We start from the raw sequence: 10,854 nt of genomic DNA, 5'->3' as shown, positions 1-10,854 counted from the left end.
GTGTGTGTGTGTGTGTGAGTTTGTGTTTGTGAGTGTGTGAGTGTGTGTGTGTGTTTGTGTGTGTGAGTGTGTGAGTGTGTGTGTGTGTGTGTGAGTGTGTGCACTCACACTTTCACATACAACATTAAAGCTGACAAATATGTAGTGTGAACTTTGTTTCCGAGTGTGTGTGTGTGTGTGTGTGTACATGTTCTAGCTGCCTAATGAATGTGAACATTTGTGTGTGTGTGTGTGTGTGTGTGTGTGTGTGTGTGTGTGTGTCCTGCACAATAAACAGTTCATTCACAGGAACAGGGCAGCTGTGGGTCAACAGGACAACAAGCCTTTTATGAGCCGGTGTGAGAGCGTCACCAGCAGGGGGCGACACAGTCTCCTCTGTGACATCAGCTCCACTACGAGCTGACGGTCACATGTATGAAATCATGTGACTGATCCAGTGATTTCCAAGTTTAACTGCACCATGAAAGCTGCTCTGTGTCATTTATGATCACTGAAGACAAAACAAACTTTAAAAAGACAAAGTTCATTTAACAATAAAAACCATAGAAACGATCCTGGAGGTATTTAACACTGAATACTGCTACTTCCACAGTCAATCCCACATTTAGAATAATGTCAACTATATGTCAACTGCAAAGAGCTCTGAGATCATGTCTTCAGCCAGAAGGTTAACGCTTATATTTTACTGTAATCTACTTAAACTGAGAAGTTACGGCACCGTGCTTTAGTCTGGATTTCTGCTGCGTTCACTGAATTAAATAAAGACTTTTTAATTTCACATAGAATGAATTTCAAACCCGGGCAAAGGATGATGGGAAACAAACACCACAGTCTGTCTGATAATCTTTTTACACCGAAATTAATAAGCGTGTTTTTAAAACCTCAACGTTTTTCGACCCTCCGAGGTCTCAGGTCATTTTCTCTCAGGTAAAAACAGGTAAAAGTTACATGACAACCTTTTCTGTTTGAGGGAGTTAAATGAACGGTAAGACGTGCAGACGCCGTCATGTCAGAGCTGATTAAACCGAAACAAAAACAGAAGCTGGACATGTTACTTCAGCTTTGACCTGCTGCTCTAACAGCCTCCTCTCAACCTGCTGCAGGGATTTACTCCCATTCACACCAGGGGCTTTATGAGCGAGGGGGCAGCACTGATGCTGGCTGATGAGGCCTGGCTTACAGCTCATCCTAGAGGTGCTGGATGGGGGGGCGACAAAGGTCAAGGTATTTTTAGCCATTATTCACGACTTAACACTGCATTTGTGACAAGACTTTACACAAGCTGTTAATATTTCATACGACTCTGGATAAACAGGGATGTAACCTGGAACTAGTCTGAGTGGAGGAGGCAGGTTGATTCATGCACAGTGGGTTTGGATAAGTTTACCACAGGTGTAAAAAAAAACCTCTAATGCAGAAGTGATCGATGTGTCAAAGTCACGGATCCTGATACTGAGGATCACGACACATGATCAGAGGCAGGATCATCACTGGGGCAGTAATCCCTCTGAGCCGATGAGCTAACTGCTGCATTGCTGCACAAACTGAATTTAAAGGAAGCAGATTGAGTGGAGCCCTCCTCCTCCTGCTCCTCCTCCTTCTCCTCCTCCTCCTCCCCCTCCTGCTCCTCCTCCTCCTGCTCCTCTTCCTCCTCCTCCTCAGCTCTGTGTCTGACGTGTCAACTGACTGAAGCCAAACCACATCTGGCCCGCTCCTTCCCTGATGAATCATCTGACTCCAGCTGCTGTCATGTGAGCGGAGCGAGCGAGCGCAGAGGCCAGACGCTTCGCTGTCAGCGACGTCGGCTCTCGTCCTGCGTCCTCTCTGCCTTCACACTGCACAGGGAGGTCAGAGGTCACGGCAGCAGCAAACAGGAGCTGGAGTACGGACGGTGGAGATTTTGGCACCTTGCTAAAAAGGTACTTCAGCAAGTACAGCTCTGCCTCGAGCAGAGAGACGACTTTCACAGTTGGACTGATGAGAAAATCAAACCTCATCTAATTAAACTCAACCAGAGAGAGGGAAGCTGCTGCTGCAGAGTGTGTGTGTGTGTGTGTGTGTGTGTGTGTGTGTGTGTGTGTGTGTGTGTCCTGGATACCACCTGCTCTCGGTGGCTGGAGAGGAACAGCTGTGTGTGTGTGTGTCATTGCTGGCAGGACCTTATACAAAGCAGCAAATGGGGCATAGAGGGGTGAATTATATGTATGTGTGTGTGTGTGTGTGTGTGTGTGTGTGTGTGTCTGTGTGTGTGTAATCATCTGCCTCCTCAGCTGCAGGCAGTGTGTATGTATGTGTGTGTGGACGTTGCCTAGCGACCACATACACACAGAGTAAATCCATTTTACAGCCTCGGTCCAGCCTCCATGTTGTATGTAAACAGATGCTCATGAGGCCGAACACTCAGACTTCTTCACCCGCTGGATTTTAGCAACAAGTTCCCACAGAAACACAAAGCAGCATCTGGACTCTATAAACAGCTGTTTATAAGAAACGCAACTCAAACGGAAATACCACAAACACTCAACATGATCTTTGACGTGATTTACGAGTCGGAAAATCAGGAAAAATGTCAAAGAGCTCCAGGCTGTCGTCCTCCATCGTCTTGTTTTGTCTGAACCAACAGTAAAAAAAAAAAAAACAACACTAAATTATTCTGTTTATTGTTAATGAAACTGGAGAAAAGCAGCAAATAATTAATTGATTATTCTTTCTAAAAAATGTTCAGTTTGGTTTCACATGTGCAACACGTCTGAGCGATGAATCTAATTTTATTTACGATCACGATTTTGTTTTCAGACGATCATGAATACAAGATAATCCAGATCGAACGATTATTAATTTGTGTTTTCAGTTGATTGTGGAAGCACACTAATCTTACTACACAGTTGACCTTATTTATTTTTATTAATTTTTAAATTATATATTTCATTGTATATATTTATTATTTGTTATTTTATTTATTTATCTCATTTTTTTTAAATTTATTTTTTATTTGTTTTTCCGTTGAATTGTATTTAAATTGAAGAAAGTTTTTTTAAGTTCCAAAGTCAATGAGGAATTGTGTGAAATAATCCTGATCTCAATATTGATCAAAATAATAGTGATTAGGATTTTTGCCTTGATGGAGCAGTTTGTGTTTTTTAAACTGTGAAAAAATAAATAAAAAAGAAAAGCTCAGACTGAAAACTCTGGAGAGGAAGATGTGAATGTGTGTGTTTAAAGAACCGACCTGCTCCGTGGACAACGTGGAGGCGGCGTCTTTAGTTGGATCGACCTCTCTGCCTCCTGCTGTCTTCCCGAACAGTCGCCACCCTGTTGCATTGTGGGACGATGCCTTGGGCTCTTTGGATTTCCTAGAAAATAGGCTCCTGGAAGAGAGGCAGAAAGAAAGGGCTCAGCATTTCTGATTATCATCGTGAACATACCGAACCTTTAAAGTCTTTAAATCTAAAACCAGAGGAGCGGGAGAAGGAAAGTGTCGGATGTAAAAAGATCTTTATTGGAGGTTTCAAAGGAAGGTTGTTTCTGTTTTGGTGTTGATGACATGATCGCTGTAGGAAAACATTTCCACAGGACTGAAGCTCCAAACCTGACATCAGTCCAGCCTCAGCTGACTTTCCCCCTGTGGTTAACACAGATATCACAATGTGTTGAACAGAACTGTTTGTGGGCTTTAATCACTAACTGACTGACTCACTAATTTATTATCTATGTGTATTTTAACATTATCTGGTTCTTTCTAAGTCTGAGCAACAAACTGATATGTAACAGGAGCTGTAATAAATTATTACTTTCATTATTAATTCATCTCTATTTTTCCATTAATCATTTAAATAGAAAAGTAGGAAATGCCCCTCGAGATTTTATTGTTAGTATTTATTACTGGTAAAAGGAGTCTTATAGTGACTTATTAATAAATTATGTTTTACACTTTACATTAAAGCTCCTTTTACCAGTTACAAATAATAGGAACTAATTAGTCAGATTATTGAGTAGTAAGAATTAACTTGCTCCTGCCAAATACTGAGCCTGCATCAATGTATGAAAACTGTGTTATAACTTGCTTATAATTGTTTATTTATGATTTATAAAATGTAAACAAGCTAATTAATAAACTAGTTATAAACCATCTATGAATCCTTGATAAGAGTAGTCTTATTGTGTCGGCTCAGTCGTGTTACCTCATGTGGAGATAGAGACTGTAAAGACACTTAAAATTATACAACACTTAAATTATAATCTTTAATGAATTAAAAAAATAAATAAATTAACATTAATTGTGGCACATGCAAAAGTTTGGGCACCCTGCAAACTCCGTACCTCCTAACCCCCCCCCCCCCCCCCCCCCCCCGGCAGATGTGACAGCTTGCTATCACTTTCTGTAGCAGCTGAGAGTCTTTCTGTTCCTGATTGACAAATCTTCACCCACTCTGGATATTTTTAGGCTTCGCTGCACTAACAACATGTTGAAGATCTACCCACAGATTTTCAGTCCGAGCGGCTGAGTCCTGACTGAGAACAGGCAGCACAATTATCTCTTATTTTTCCAGTGGAAAACTGAAATTGCAGAAAAATAATTCAGTTCCTCAAACAAACATATGAAGAAATGCAGAGACAAAGAGTGAAGACGTAGTGCGGTGAATTAATCCTCATCATCATTCTGACCACAGTCGTGCAGCTGCAGCAGTTTTTTATTTATTTTTTTGAAGTGATGCTGGAGGGAAAAAAAAAAAGCTGCCAGATCAACAGTTTTACGTTCGTGTCAGTCGACGAGTCTGAAGAGGAAGAGGGACGAGGAACTGCAGGAATTATGAGAAGGAAGTGGAGCTACGAAGGAGAACAAGAACACACACACACACACACACACACACACACACACACACACACACACACACACACACACACACACACTGTGGGCCAAGTAGACAGCCAAGCAAATATTATTCCTCCGCTCTCTGCAGGCGCAAGTTTCTTCACTCTGAAGTGTTTGTGAGAGAGAGAGCGAGAGAGAGAGAAGGGGAGAGAGGGAGAGAGAGAGGGAGAGAGAGAGAGAGAGAGAGAGAGAGAGAGAGAGAGAGAGAGACAGAGAGACAGAGAGGGAGAGAGAGAGACAGAGAGAGAGAGAGAGAGAAACAGAGAGACAGAGAGACAGAGAGGGAGAGAGAGAGAGAAGGAGAGAGAGAGAGAGAGAGAGACAGAGAGGAGAGAGAGAGAGAGAGAGACAGAGAGAGAGAGAGAGAGAGAGAGAGAGAGACTCCAGACTTATGTCAGGAACAGCCCTGTAACTAACGATCATTAACCTAATTGATTAGAGCTGCACAATTGATCAAAATATAATCAAAATTACAATATGGTCATGTGCAATATCCCAATCAGAGGAGCTGTGTGACGCCCGGGGCGACAAATCTTATTCTCCAGACGTGAAGGAACATGTTTGTTTTGTACAAGATCAACAAAAATCACATCATCATCATTTTAAAAGAATTTTCTGTGAAAATTAAATTAAAAAAAAAAAACACGATTTGACGTCTTGACTCATATCACAATCGCAATATCTGCTAAAGTGGATTTGGATTATTGATCAGAAAATACTGAAATGGTGAAAACTAATGATTCAAACTTTGAGTTTCATCTGAACAAGAGCCTAAAACTCCCAGAGCATTCACTTCCGACTAATCGATAAATTGGCATATTGTTTATTAAGATAATATAAATAAATGCTAGATAAATAAGATAATATAGCTATAGCTATCGTTTTGATAATTGATTGATCATTTTTAAGACAAGATTGTAAATGTTCTGCGTGCAGCTTCTCCCATGTGAAGATCTGCGGTTGTGAACTGAAGACGTTGTTTGTTGGACTGAACGAAGCCGACACCGTCACCGTCTCCGTCCTCCATGACAGACTTCATCAGCTACAGCCGTCTCTCTCGGTGATAATCTGGCCGCCGGTCTGAGTTATATAACTGAACACAGACTGACGAGCTGCGACAGACAACGGCGTGTTTATCTACTTTCTCACTTGTGGTGAAACGCACCGGGAATAGAAAAAGAGGAAGTTAAACTTATGTTGGTTTGGTCTGAGACTGCTGCTCTTTCACTTACATTAGTCAGAGTCCACGTTACAGTAGGTTGGAGGTTTTGGTTTTAGCTGTTGCTGGTTTATAGTAGGACGGAGTAACAGGGCCACACGGAGGGAAAAACATCTGATATTACAAGAATAAAATTATGATATTAAAAGAAAAGTTGTAATATTATGAGAATAAAGTGGTAATTTCAGGGTCAGGAAAAGGTTGTGAAGAAACTCTATTGTATTGTTGACAGACAAACAGCAGCTGACTGTCCTTTCACCTGTTTGATTGATTGGTTGCTTGTAATATTCCTAAAAATTATGTTTTTTTTTCTCTTATAATTTTACATTTTCTCATTATATTACAACTTTATTCTCGAAATTTCAGATTTCTTTTTTCCCCTCACTGTGGCTCTAACACAACACTCGGTCGTAGGTTTAGAGATCACAGATAAAAGCCTGGAACCTACAGAGGATCAAACACCGAACTTAAAACTATATCAGCTTCTACAAACCACTGATCGCTCCAAACAGACACACCTGAAATCCTCAGGTATCTGCCTTTGAGAAGGAAAATAAAAGAGCTGCTAGCTGTGTTGGCCTGTCAGATACAACAGGTTGTGTTGTCACTTCTCACACTCCAGCTTCACTTTGTGTCGCTCACATCAAACTGCTCCTCAGATCACAAGCTGCCTTGTTCTCACACACACACACACACACACACACACACACACACACACACACACCTGTAGCTACAAATCTAACACTGTAGCTCATGTTTTGTTTAACAGAGCATGACAGAAGCCATAAATGGATGTGTGTGTGTGTGTTTGTGTCAGGGTGTGTGTGTGTGTGTGTGTTTGTGTCAGGGTGTGTGTGATAGGATCTAACCTAATTCCCAAAGTGCAGTGGACAGGATGTGTGTGTGTGTGTAAATAATTAAGCACGGGAGCTAATTAAATCCCCCTGCATGAAGCTAAGCTAACGGAAATTAACAAAAAGAATTACGGGGCCGAGGCAGAACAGGTTACAGACGTCGACGTTGAACCACGAACCAAGTGACCGCTGACAGCTTCAGCTATTGCACTAAACTTTTGCAGATGAGAGATTTAATTTAATCCTGATTTGTGTGTAGTTTTGTAGTTTTTATTCCTGTGCTTGCTCCTTTCTGTACCTACGACACAGTTTGAGGCCCATTTGTTGATGTGACATCTAATTTCCCCCCCGAGGATCAGTGAAGTGTTTTCGTCTCTTATCTAATCTCAGATAAATAAATCTCTCCCTCTGTGGCCAAAAACAACTTTAATTGTATTTTTTGGGTTGAATTCTTCTGGTAAAAGTTTAGCTGTTTCCCAAGATACAACAGCAGTGTCGCATTTTTTAAACTAGAATCACCTCCTCGTTGTTGTATCGCTCCGTAACTCGGACTAAGTTCAGGTCACATCTCTGTTTATCAGTCAGATGAAATATGAACCATGTGTGTGAAATTTTGCTGTGAAGACTTGGACGTCCTTTGACCTTTAGCCATGAAAATCTAATCAGTTCATCCTCGAGTCGAAGTGAACGTTTTTGCTAAATTTGAAGAAGTTCCTTCAAGGCGTTACGGAGATATCGTGTCCACGAGAATGAGACATGCGGAGGAACAAGCTGAAAACAATATGGCTGCCGCTCTGACTGTCGCCGGCGCGGAGGAATAAAAAATAAATGTTAAACTGAAGCCAAAATCTGATTTTGTGGATAAACAGCACAATATTTCCCACCATATTATATTTTTCTTAATATCAAATAAAAGAATGCTGTTGTACATCAACACGTGGCAAATAAAACTTTGTCCTGCTGACCTGAGACATAAAATACAATAATATAGTATAAAAACACAAATAGGAATCTCAGCTGAAACAGGTTTCTTCACCATCATGATGACTGTGTCGTATTGAACTCTGGCTGATTAGAAATGGGGCAGGATGGGTTGATTAGGATGGAGAGCTGTAATTTCCATGATTTCACAGGTGGATAAATTGAACCTTGAAACAAAAAGGTCACAAACTCTAAAGTTGTGTTTTGTAAAGTGGCTCTGGGAGTTGGAGGTTAAAATAAAGTCACATTCCTGCTTGTATTTGCTCTGTGTGGATTTGATCTCCCTCCCCCGTCGTCCTGCCCCTGAACCAAACAGCCAGCGTGGAGGTTTTCCTCTCTCCGTCTGTCTGGGTTTCCTCTGAGACGCCGTGACATTCGGGGGGGGGGGGGGGGGGGTACCCAGCTGCCGAGGCCCGCGTCCAAACCAAATACCAGGAACCCGGCCTGACACGAAATTTAACAACCAGAAATGTTCCTGCACCTGCCGGTCAGACGGGATTTTACTGCCTCAGACACCAAACAGAAGCGACCTCTCCCCCTCCGGCTCTGAGCTGCTCCGCTGTCTCTGTCGGATTCTTAAACATTTATTTTTCACTTCCTCGTATGGGAACGCTGTCGGGGTTTATTACATTGTTTTCCAGCTGTTGAACTCAGTCCACGCCACAGAAGCTGACGCTGCTAGCAGGTTGACCACACCCACCTCAAACTGGGACAGAAAACACTTCAGACCTTGATGATGGCTCATTGCAAAAGGTTATTTTAACTCCATTATACATCATCCAATCTGCCTCAAAGGTCACGTTTGATGGCAGTCCCCGTTCTCTCTCTCCCTCCTGCAGCTTCTGAGGTTTGACCAGTTATCAGTTTGTTATCAGCTGGTCTCTCTCCCTCCTCTCGCCTCCGGGCGGCCGCCAGCGGCACTTTGCTCTTTCCTCAACCAACCTGCTCGGCGCTCCTCTGACTTCTGGAAAGGCTGCAGGCACTTCCTGGTGTCAGTCTGAGCTCTAGAGGTTTTTCTACCACACATACACTTTGATTCTGGTTTAGTGCGAGACATTGCTCTGATACCACCATCTGTGCATTTCTATAACCGATCTGTTGACTCCTCCCTAACATCAAATACTGTGAGTGCAGCATCATGTTTGCACCTGCGAGGGCGGCTGCTCAAACCCGATCTGAAAAAGATCATGTGATCACAAGACATCTCTTTTCAGGAACTGAGAAAACGCCGTCTTTTTCACACCTGACCTCCCACAGTCACAACACCTCTGCTGCGTGGCGGCGACGGCTGTGCGGAGGTTAAACGGCGTGATGAATCGGCTTCAGAAATAGGACGCAGAAGAGCAGAGGGAGCTGTGAATGTGGGCTAAGCCCTGAGGAAAGAGGCTGTGCCGAGTCAATGCTCACTGAGCCCTGCTGTATCACTTACTGCACGTATACTTAACTGGGGCGTGATTAACATGCAAGCTCTTACGCAGCTATAGGCCCCAGACTGAAGCGCTGCGACCAGGAAAAGGCAGACACGTGTCAAATGGTCAAGTCAGCCGGTTAACATCCTCTTTAATCTCCATAACAACAGACACTGATATCAAATATGATCTTTCAACGATCATGACAACAAGATAATCCAGATAAAACGAGTAATTTATATTAATTTGTGCTGGATTCTGTTTCGCAAAAAAATTTAATCCCCTCCATCCACTTCCTGGTTACGTTTCGGCGCACGTTAGCGGCGTACGCAGGAGTGCGTCATCTTCAGAGACTTTCTAAATAAAGCCAGGAGAGACCACGGTCGGATATCTTTAACTTATATTGTGTATAAACTACGTAAACACAAAGCTGTTTGTTTGATATGTTTTTTATGTTGTTTTGTTTTTCTGTTGAATTGTATTTAAAGTTTAAAGTTCAATAAATGCGTGGTGTTTCCAAAGTCAATGATTAATCCTGTTAAATAATCATGATCTCAATATTGATCTAAATAATCGCGATTATGATTTTTATTATATTCAGTGCATGTCGTCATCTGATGATTCCCAGCGTTGGAGAAACCTCTTTATATCTCCAGAGGGAGGGATTTAGGAAAAACAAAAATGGCGCAGTTAGATTTCTAATTAGCAGCTAAAGGTCAAACAAACATATAACGCCCATGTTTGCAAAAAAGCAAAACTATTTATTGAAGCTTCTGATGAGCACAAATCCACACGTGCGCACACAGAGGAAAAGATGGAAGTCAGTAGTTTAATAACTGATCAAACGGCTGGTTCTGAACCAACTGGTCCTGACGTTTGTCTCGTTTTATTCTTGTGAAATACTGGATTGTTGTAACTCCGGGCTCTTTGGTGACGCTGCTTCGAATTACGGAGTCACGTGCACAAAAAGGTTTGGTAGCACCTGTTTTAGAGTCATCACCAAAACAATATGTGAATTTCCTGCCTTAACCAAATCATGCTTTAAGTATTCTGCTTCTTCGCAGGCGCAGAAACGCAGTCAATACTGTCAATACTGTCCGATCATCTTTCTGATGTTTAATATATGAATCGATTCGACAGAGAACTGAGGGTGGGACTGACCTGTCCTTCAGAGACTACTGACTGTTTATACTCTTGTTTATGGCAGGATGGATGCTGCATGGTGGCAGTGAGTGCAAGGACAGGAAGTCATGACAATAACATTTTTTTGAGTTAAGTATCTGAAATTAAAATGTACAGGTTTCTACGTGTTGAATGCAGTCATCATCCTAGCTAGTAGAGTTAGCTAGTTAGCTTCAGCTCAGGCCTGCAACTTCTCTCATGTAATTTCCAACCCTGTCTGCTTTTCGTCACAGTCTCCGACTACATTTCTCCATCGGTTCTGGTTCTGGCACACACACACACACACACACACACACACACACACACACACACACACACACACACACACACACACAC

General features: G+C 42.2%; 1 pseudogene across 1 annotated transcript in view; it reads right to left on the bottom strand.

Moving 5' to 3' along the window:
• Positions 1-10,854, bottom strand: part of LOC111653565 (TBC1 domain family member 12-like) — a 23,191-nt pseudogene that overhangs the window by 10,932 nt on the left and 1,405 nt on the right. The window contains exon 2 of the transcript XR_015437126.1: positions 3,230-3,368. The product of XR_015437126.1 is annotated as a TBC1 domain family member 12-like (transcript). The remainder of the gene's footprint in view (positions 1-3,229; positions 3,369-10,854) is intronic.

Source organism: Seriola lalandi, unplaced genomic scaffold, assembly GCF_002814215.2.
Source record: "Seriola lalandi dorsalis isolate HSWRI2012SDOR001 ecotype SW California unplaced genomic scaffold, Sedor1 jcf7180002054225, whole genome shotgun sequence".
In the NCBI taxonomy this organism is placed as follows: Eukaryota; Metazoa; Chordata; class Actinopteri; order Carangiformes; family Carangidae; genus Seriola; species Seriola lalandi.
Note: the sequence above shows the minus strand (reverse complement) of the source record. Positions and strands in the feature narration are given on the sequence as shown.